This window comes from Pogona vitticeps, chromosome 3 (genome assembly GCF_051106095.1).
Source record: "Pogona vitticeps strain Pit_001003342236 chromosome 3, PviZW2.1, whole genome shotgun sequence".
Taxonomy (NCBI): Eukaryota; Metazoa; Chordata; class Lepidosauria; order Squamata; family Agamidae; genus Pogona; species Pogona vitticeps.
The window spans coordinates 18,885,715-18,896,059 of record NC_135785.1 but is presented as its reverse complement, the minus strand read 5'-3'; positions in this window follow the sequence as shown (position 1 = coordinate 18,896,059).

The following is a 10,345-nucleotide window of genomic DNA, read 5'->3' as shown; positions in this document are numbered from 1 at the left end:
GACTATGCATCTTGTTCAAGGTTGCACAGGTTGACTCTTTGGGGATGTACAGTGGGGAATTGAACTCTCAACCTCTTTCTGCTTGGCCAGATACCTAACTCACTGAGCTATCCAGCCTGGGATATCCTTCTTCCCATTCCTGTTATGGAGCACCAGATGATAGGCACACAGAGGTCTCTCCGCCAAACTCTTGCTCCTGCCTCTACCTTAGTGGTCCCCAACCTTGGGCCTCCAGATGTTCTTGGACTACAACTCCCAGAAACCTTCACCACCACCTCTGCTGGCCAGGATTTCTGGGAGTTGAAGTCCAAGAACATCTGGAGGCCCAAGGTTGAGGACCACTGCAGCAGCTGTTCCTGTTGAGTCATGTCTCATTCATGTGAGTTTTAGACTTACAGGCGGTTTCTGTACGACAAAGGGAAGTAGCAGGTCACGCGAAGACAATTGTCACCCTCTTAATTCTTTAAAATAGTTATACCGTGTCATGCTGTAGAATGCATTGTAAGTTGGAATAAGAGAATCACATTTATTTTCTGCCTTCTTCCTCCTTCTCAGCTGGTTAAAAGCAAATGCTTTTTATTCATTACAAAGTAGCTTTTACTTTGGCCATAGATGTGGTCATTCGTAAAAGTGATAGAGTTTGTGGTTAGCATTCATCAGCCTTCACTACTGAAAAAGAAAGAAGAAGAATTGAATTTAATGCTTACACTGATTGAAGCTTTGATCAATTTAGGTACATGTATAAAACACACAAGGGTGCAGCTGTGGGGATTACAGTCAGAGGCAGCTATTAAGCTTTTCCAAAGCCATCATTTTTCATTTGTGATCTCCATTTCAGATACTTGAGCATGAGCGCGTGCACACACACACACACACACACACACACGAGAGAGAGATTCTGTGCACTGTGCCACACTTAATAACTGAAGATGCTAAAAATAAAGAATAGTAGACTTCACAGCCAGCATATGCCAGACATCAAAATAATTATACAAATACATGCAATTGATTTGGGAAGAAAGTTGAAGGCAGGGACAGAAATGAATAGACAACAAAGCACCAAACTCATGAATAGTCAAAGTACTAAAAAAAAAAAGTCACAGTGTCCCTGAAACTGGTGGAAAGAATGTTTTTGAAAGGGAAAACAAAGCAACTGACATAAGAGATTATGCTTATTTTCCTAACACAAGGATCCTGAACATACGAGGTGAGCATTCTCGAAAAGAATAACAAACTGACAGCATGTAATCCTGCTATCATGGGGAGTCTGGATAGCTGCTTTAGAAATAACTAGTTATATTGAAAGTTTCAAGGTTTGTGCTGTCCATAGTCCCCCCCCCAAGCAATTTATGAGAAACATGCACTATAAAAAGGAAATACAAAGACATTATTTTACAAAAATAAACTAAAAATATTTTTAAAGTTCTCCTTTCACAGATTGCTGCCTTGACGTGGCAAAGGGGCGTGAGTAATTCAGAGAAGCTATGGGCTATGCCGTTCAGGGACATCCAAGACGGACAGGTCATAGTGGAGAGTTCTGACTAAACGCGATCTACCTGGAGCAAGAATCGGAGCCACTCCAGTATGGTTGTTGTGGGTTTTTCAGGCTTCTTGGCCGTGTTCTGAAGGTGGTTCTTCCTAACGTTTCGCCAGTCTCTGTGGCCGGCATCTTCAGAGGACAGCAAACTGTGCTGTCCTCTGAAGATGCCGGCCACAGAGACTGGCGAAACGTTAGGAAGAACGACCTTCAGAACACGGCCAAGGAGCCCGAAAAACCCACAACAACCATTAGATCCCGGCCGTGAAAGCCTTCGCGAATACATTGAACCACTCCAGTATCTTTGCCAAAAAAACCTCCATTGACAGAAACAAAAGGATAAAAGATATGACGCTGGAAGATGAGCCCCTCAGGTCAGAAGGCATCCAACATGCTACTGAAGAAGAGCGGAGGACAAGTTACAAGTAGCTCCAGAGCTAATGAAGTGGTTGGGACAAAGCCGAAAGGATGCTCAGAATACTCAGTTGAGCCTGGAAGTGAAAGGAAAGTCCGATGCTGCAAAGAAAAATACTGCATAAGAACCTGGAATGTAAGATCTATGAACGTAGGTAAGCTGGATGTGGTCAAACAGGAGATGGCAAGAATAAACATTGACATCCTGGGGGTCAGTGAACTCAAATAGACGGGAATGGGCAAATTCTTTTCAGATGATTACCGTATCTACTATTGTGGGTAAGAATACCGTAGAAGAAATGGAGTAGCCCTCATAGTCAACAAAAGAGTTGGAAAAGCTATACAGTACTGGGATACAATCTCAAAAATGATAGAATGATTTCAATACGAATCCAAGGCAGACCTTTCAACATCACAGTCATCCAAGTTTATGCACCAACCACCCAAGCTAAAGAGGCAGAAATTGACCAATTCTATGAAGACTTAAAACTTCTAGAACTGACACCAAAAAAAGATGTTCTTCACATTATAGGGGAATGGGATGCTAAAGTAGGGTGTCAAGAGATAAAAGGAACAACAGGTAAGTTTGTCCTTGGAGTTCAAAATGAAGCAGTGGTAAGGCTAATAGAGTTTTGTCAAGAGAACAAGCTGGTCATCACGAACACTCTTTTCAGACAACACAAGAGGCGACTCTACACATGGACATCACCAGACAGGCAGTACCGAAATCAGATTGATTATGTTCTCTGCAGCAAAAGATGGAGAAGCTCTATACAGTCAGCAAAAACAAGACCTGGAACTGATTGTGGCTCTGATCATCAGCTTCTTATAGCAAAACTCAAGCTTAAACTGAAGAAAGTAGGAAAAACCACTGGGCTTGTCAGGTATAATCTAAATCAAATCCCTCTTCTCATGAGAAGAATCCCTCTTCTCATGAGAGACAAGAAGGCCTTCTTAAATGAACAGGGCAAAGATATAGAGGAAAATAATAGAAAGGGGGAAACCAGAGATCTGTTCAAGAAAATTGGAACTATTAAAGGAACATTTTGTGCAAAGATGGACATGATAAAGGACAAAAATGGTAGGGACATCATAGAAGCAGAAGACATCAAGAAGAGGTGTCAAGATGACACAGAGGAATTATACCAGAAAGATCTGGATGTCCCAGACAACCCAGATAGTGTGGTTGCTGACCTTGAGCCAGACATCCTGGAGAGTGAAGTCAAGTGCGCTTTAGAAAGCCTGGCTAACGACAAGGCCAGTGGAGGTGATGGCATTCCAGTTGAACTATTAAAAATCTTAAAAGATGACACTGTTAAAGTGCTACGCTCAATATGCCAGCAAGTTTGGAAAACTCAGCAGTGGCCAGAGGATTGGAAAAGATCAGTCTACATCCCATGAAGGGTAGTGCCAAAGAATGCTCCAACTACCATACCATTGCACTCATTTCCCACGCTAGCAAGGTTATGCTCAAAATCCTCCAAAGTCGGCTTCTGCAGTATGTGACCGAGAACTCCCAGAAGTACAAGCTGGATTTCGAAGGGGCAGAGGAGCTGGACCATAAAGAAAGCTGACTGCCAAAGAATTGATGCTTTTGAATTGTGGTGCTGGAGGAGACTCTTCAGAGTACCCTGTACTGCAAGGAGAGCAAACCTATCCAGGAAATCAACCCTGAGTGCTCACTGGAAGGACGGATCCTGAAGCTGGGGCTCCAATACTTTGGCCATCTCATGAGAAGAGAAGACTCCCTGGAAAAGACCCTGATGTTGGGAAAGTGTGAAGGCAAGAGGCGAAGGGGACGACAGAGGATGAGATGGGTGGAAAGTGTCACCAAAGCTACCAATATGAATTTGACCCAACTCCAGGAGGCAGTGGAAGACAGGAGGGCCTGGCATGCTCTGGTCCATGGGGTCACGAAGAATCAGACATGACTTAACAACTAAACAACAACAAATTTTTGAAGTCTCTACTCCCTCCTTTTCAAAGGCACTTGTAAGAGTTACTTGAGAGTATGTTAAGAACAACAACTTAGTTGTCAGCATAGTAGAGGTCACGTAGCACAACACAAGCTGGCACTTAAACAAGGAGTTATTCCTTCTGCACTTTCTACTGAAGCCACATACTCCAAAGTATGAAAATAATTTTAAATGGGACTGTTACATATAAAGCAAGTGAAGGTATCTCTTGTGAAGACATATGTTATTCATTTCTTCAAAAACCAACAAACAGGATCCAATTCATGAATGTGAGATATTGTGCTTCTGTATCCACAATTCAAAACACCAGAAAATGGCCCAATAATGCAGCACAACATTGGGCCTGCATTGCTAGCAGGATAAAGGATACCATATTTACATAGCAAAGGGCAGCCTGAATGTTGACAACACCAATGGCAGCAATTAAGATAGTCTACAGGATATCCTCTTGTGCTTACTACTATTCACATTTGTCAGAAAACAGCCTTGACAATTGATTTGTCACTGATATGACACTCACATACAAATCCCTCCGCGGTTTGGGTGCATGTTTCTTGTCGGAACATCTCTCCTTGATGTCATCTGCCTGACCCACAAGATCATCCCAGTCAAGGCTCCTCTGGGTGGCCACCCCAAGGGAGATCCACAAATCCTCTACAAGAGGTAGGGCCTTTTTTGCAGTGGCTCCAATTTTATGGAACCAGCTTCTGGAAGAGCTCTGCCTAGTCTTCTCCCTAAGGACTTTTAGGAAGCAATTAAAGACATTGCTTTTGCTGTCCACACCAACCCCAGCTGACCACCTTTCCCCCCTTCTTCTTTTCCCTTCTCTTCTTCCCTCCCCTCTTTTCCTCCATCTGCTCTGGAATTTGTCAGTGCCATCAGTGTTTTTTTTAAAGGGTTGTTGCTATTGTTTTTAATATCTCTAATTTAGCTGCCTAGAGTGGTCTGGTAGTCCAGATAGGCGGAGTACAAATCAAATAAATAAATAAATAATTTTTTTTTGTTTTCTTTTTTATGAGTTGTAACCTGCCCAGAGTAATGCTGTGACACTAATGGGAGCAGCATACAAGCAAACAAAAAAACAAACCGTGTTTGGTTGAGAAGTTGTCAACTGATGAACAAAAGGAGTCAGTTTTTTTAAAAATTTTTTCCCTTGCTTGGTGTCACTGTACAACTCTGCAGTTGTAAATGCTGATCATGTAATTATCTCCTAACGGCAGTGTTTAAAGTTTCAAATTCCCCCTCCCATCAACTTCCTAAGCCCCCCTAGGGATCCCTTTTAACATGAAGGGGCCTTTGGTAGCCTCAGGATGGCTAAGAAATAGTATAATAAGTCATCAAGTTGATTCCCGGTTATAGTGACCCTTGCAGTGGTTCCTAAGTACCAAGTACAAAGTACTCAGAAATGATTTACCGTACTTGTCCCTCCCTCTAGTTTTGATCCAACTACTTTCAATCAGTTTTGCCAGATCACTCCGCAAATCCTGACATTATAGGAATGAGAAGCAACACACCATCTTTCTCCAGATTCTCCACATCTGTTCATTTAAAAGGTGAGAAATGAAAATATCCGAAGTTCTTACAGCACAACACTGGAACGTCTTACCCTTGGCTTGTCTGATTGTAAAGATTTTATTTTGAAGGGAAGTGTGAGTTGTTATATTTAAGATAAATATCCATCGAGGTACTTTTAAATGAAAGGAATCCTGTCTTGTAACCAAGCGGCCTCACTAGACGATCCATTGCAAGTCTTTAATTCCCTCTTTTGTTTTGTTCTCCAATACATATCATCCATCATTAGAATCAACATGTTCAACATTCGTAGGTCGGCAACTGCTATGTAGCCCACGTAGCAACTATAAATCACAGGTGGAGCAGGTGCATCTACAGCAACAGGCAGATCAATCACGATTCTCATCAATTCCAGTGTTGTACACGGCGTCCTTGGGCAGTCTTTAAAAGGCAAACATTCCTCAAGACCAGTGTCTGAACTGGGGTATAAAAGGGAGAAACGACTAATAAAAATGCATGCAACAGGAGTCCAAACATTTGTAAAGTCAAGCAGTAGGCAGGCCAAAGGAATAAGGATCAAACTTTACCTGGCATGGTGAAGAGAAAGTCTACCAATGAGAAAACAAGAAAATCAGCTGAAATTGACTGAATGTCTGTGTGTTTAATCTACGTATGGACTGTTGAACATTTAAAAGAATGTCTCAAAATGATTTACAAAAAAGATCAACAAAGGACAGAAGGGACCCCCTCACCACTGCAGGAGTATACCGGATACCTTGCAGTTGTGGCCAGGTATATATTGGAACCACAAAATGAAGCATCCACACCAGAATCAAAGAACATGAGAGACATTGGAGACTAAAAAAATCAGAAAAATCTGCAGTAGCTGAACATGTCCTAAAACAAACTGGACATGAAATCCTACTTCAAAATACTGAAATACTGGACAACGCCAGAAATCATTACGTCAGACTGCACAGGGAAGACATTGAAATCCACAAGCCCCAGCAGAACTTCAACAAAAAAGAGGAAAGTGTGAAGCTCAGCAAAACTTGGCTCCCAGCTCTCAAAAATACAGCGTGCAAAAGGTCAACGAACTCTACCCAGCCACAAGGACAGGGGATTACTACACACAAAAGACCAGCTAATGACACCCCTCAACCACAGTGACAGATAATCTCTTCTCCTTAGCACAACAATACACCCACAACAAGACACACTAATCACCCATCTACAGAAAAAGACAAAAGCCTATCTCACAGCCATAAATACTGCACTCCCAAGCCAACTACACCAGAGCACAGAGCTTTAGCTGTCCTCTGAAGATGCCGCCCAGAGACTGGCGAAACATTAGGAAGAACAACCTTCAGAACACGGCCAAAGAGCCTGAAAAACCCACAACAACCAAAGATCAAGGAACATTACAATGCAAAATATGATGTTTCAAAAATGATATTTTCCGTCTTCATGATTTGAAGCAAAACAAGATCTCATTAAGAAACAAAACAAAACAATCAGAGGGAAGGCCTGATGAACAAAACAGATTTGCCAGAGTTGCTGCACCCTACTAAAGAGGGTGTTTCACAAGAGGTCAACCACTGTGAGGAAGGGCAGCTTCTGAGTTGCTGCCCTGTAGCAATGATCAGGTTGCACTACAAAAGCTCACATTAGGTAATCTTCACATGCCCACCTCTGTATAGCCCTTGATCAGTGCAACCAATGCAGGCTCCAGGTTTTAGGAAGCCCTTGAGAAAGACATCCTTGAAGAACCCAGACCTACTCGCTGCTGCTGATTTGTTTAGCCTCTCCCTCTGGGCCCAATCCACATTATTGCTAAAAAACAGTGGTCAGGGCACCGAAAGATGTAGAAAGTAATCTGAAGGAGGGAAGGAGGGACAGATTAAAAGTGAAGTGGGTTTTTTAGTTTGGTTTGCTCACTTGCTTTTCTAGAGCTACATGCCGATTCAAAACTCTTAAGCTTCTATCCTCTTTCTCTCTCCAAGGTCACTCCCTGTTTCTCTTATTTCTTTTTCCATAGTTAAGAAAATGGCTGCCAGAAGACTATGAGGCACGGAAACCAATGCTGGAGGCTTCTGTAATGATGTTTAGCAACATTTAATCACCATACACTATCCATAAAAATGATTTCTTAAATTATTAAACAGTTAATCTGAGACACTGGTTTGGATGCAACATAACGCCATTGTTTAGACCCATCCTGTCCAAACTCAAATTGGTCAAAAAGTCAATGTTCAGCCTATGGGGGGGGGGGACCAAGAACACGAATAAATAAATAGAACTAGCACAACAGCTATTAGGCTTTTGTTCAAAAACTTTTCTTTCCAATGACCTTTTTTTATTTTTTTATTAGCAAGCTGTTTTTTTTTTTAACATGGTAAGGAATTCAACAGAGGCCTACTCGTATCCCACCTGCAGCCTAAATTACTTAGATCAGGCCTTGCTTAGGCTGTAGAAAATGAAATCATAGGGTTCCATATTCTTTCAGAGATAACAAACAACCAAGATGAAGTTAGTAAAGTAAGAGATTTTCTTGTGGACAGAATCCAAAGCCTTTAGTCTTTCCTTCTGTATCTGCATAATTGGAAACTGCCCCAGTATTTTACATTTTCTGGCTGTAAGGAACTGAATTACACCTTCCAACAAATAGCAGCTGTAGAGACAGGAACAGCTCCCAAATCATGACGGATGGCCAGTAGCATAACTATCTCAGAAATTAAAGAGAAGTAGATCATTCTCAGCAAAATAAATGCATTATTAAAAGGCTCTCCCAGAGGCGCTTCAAGATGAATAAGCTTTTCAGAGAGGAGAAAAAACTAAATTAACAGAATGCCTTCATCCCAAATGCCAAATCTCCAAGTTCCTATTTACAGTTTCAGTTCTTCTTCTTCTTTTTTCCTTCATCCCTCTCTTCTGGCATTTGTCCCCCTGTGGAATATTATCAAATACAAAAGGTGACTCACTGGTTATTCCTGAGAAGTTACTCTGTCTTAAATAAAGCTGTCATGATTTATGATTATTTCAGATTCTCCCCCCACCCCCCCCACCCCCACAGCACTGAAATGTTGACCCAAATAATCCCTGTTTGGGATTTGTTAGTGTGACAAACCCAGACCTACTGGGATATGCCACAGTTTCACTAAGCTGCCACCAACCATTCCCTGTAAGAAGTCACACAGACCAGGGATGGATTTTTAAACAAACAAAGGAATAAGGTTTATTTAAATAACACACAGGGAAAATAAAATGATCAAGTGAATAAGGTACAGTAACGTGGCTTAGTCTCAATCATGCATACACACAGTTTGGTTCACACAGAACACTTAACTTGAAGCACAGACCCTGAACCTATCAGTTCTGGCTAACCATACAGACACCTGAACCTATCAGGTTGGTCCTGACTGACACACAGTAGTACCCTGTCTGACACACAGACTCCCACTAAAGCTTCTTCTCTCAGCTCTTCCTCAGCTCTCCCTAACTTCTTCACACACGCTCCGCATATATATACAGTACAGCCCCTCCTCCTGATGTCCCGCCTTCCACTCCCCATAGGATGGAACTTTCCCTCCAAACCCATGACAGACAGGTAACTTCAGTGCTGTATGTAACACCTCCCCTCTTTATAAGTTGTTTTGTAGGGGGAAAGCTAAGGTGCTTTTCTCCAAAAAAACAACCTGGACCCAAAACAAACAAAAACAGTCATATAATAACATACAATACCATACTTACTTATACTTACACTCTATTAGGCATTTAAACATTTACCATTAACAATACATCAAGTTACCTTTATTCATACAAACCAACATGTTTAATAAACAGACACATTTGACTTTTTATCATCAAAATATATACATAGTCCATGTTTCTTTCGCCGTCTTCATTCTTCAGGTCTTCTTGACAAGGCGTCAGCAACACAGTTCACTGACCCTCTGACCACCTTCACTTCAAAGTCATAGTCTTGCAGATTTAAAGCCCACCTCATAAGTTTACTATTGTGGGTTTTCATTGTCTTTAACCATTGCAGTGGTGAATGGTCAGTGCACAGAATAAAATGTCTTCCCCAGATGTAAGGCTTGGCCTTCTGGATCGCGTAAACTATGGCCAGGCACTCCTTTTCCACGGTTGCCAAATGTCTCTCACATTTCTGGAGTTTCCTACTCAGGTAGGACACTGGATGCTGGTCACCATTCTCATCCTCCTGGCAAAGAACTGCTCCTACCCCGCTGTTAGACGCATCGGTGTAGATGATGAACTCCCGGTCGAAGTCTGGAGCACGCAGCACTGGATAGTTGATGAGCGCCTGCTTCAACCTCTGGAACGCCTCCTCACAGTCGCTGGTCCACGGGATGCGGTCATCAGCCTTCTTCCTCGTCAGATCGGTCAGCGGAGCCGCAATCTCGCTAAACCTCGGGATGAACTTTCTGTAGTAGCCCACCAACCCAAGAAATGATTTGACCTTTCTCTTGGTGTTGGGTCTAGGCCAATCCCGAACTGCTTCTATTTTGGCCTCTAGGGGTTTGATCACTCCTCCCCCTACTATGTGACCCAAGTATTTTATTTCTGGGCTACCCAGCTGCAGTTTGTTCTCTTTGCAAGGCCTAGGCCAAAGCACTTCCTCCCCTGGGTTAAAGCGCCTCTCCCTGCCTTCCTGGTCATCCCAAGCTTTCTTTCTGACCTTTTGAGCTTGCAGGGTCTCTGCTGCTAGCTCTAGGTTTCTCTTTAGGTCATTCCTTAAAGAGTCTATATATGTTACAACGTCTTGTGGGTCATCCTGGGTGATCTGCTCCCAATTTTGTTTGATCAAATCAAGGGGCCCTTTCACCCTTCTCCCAAATAAAAGTTCAAACGAACTGAACCCGGTACTGGCTTGTGGCACTGATCG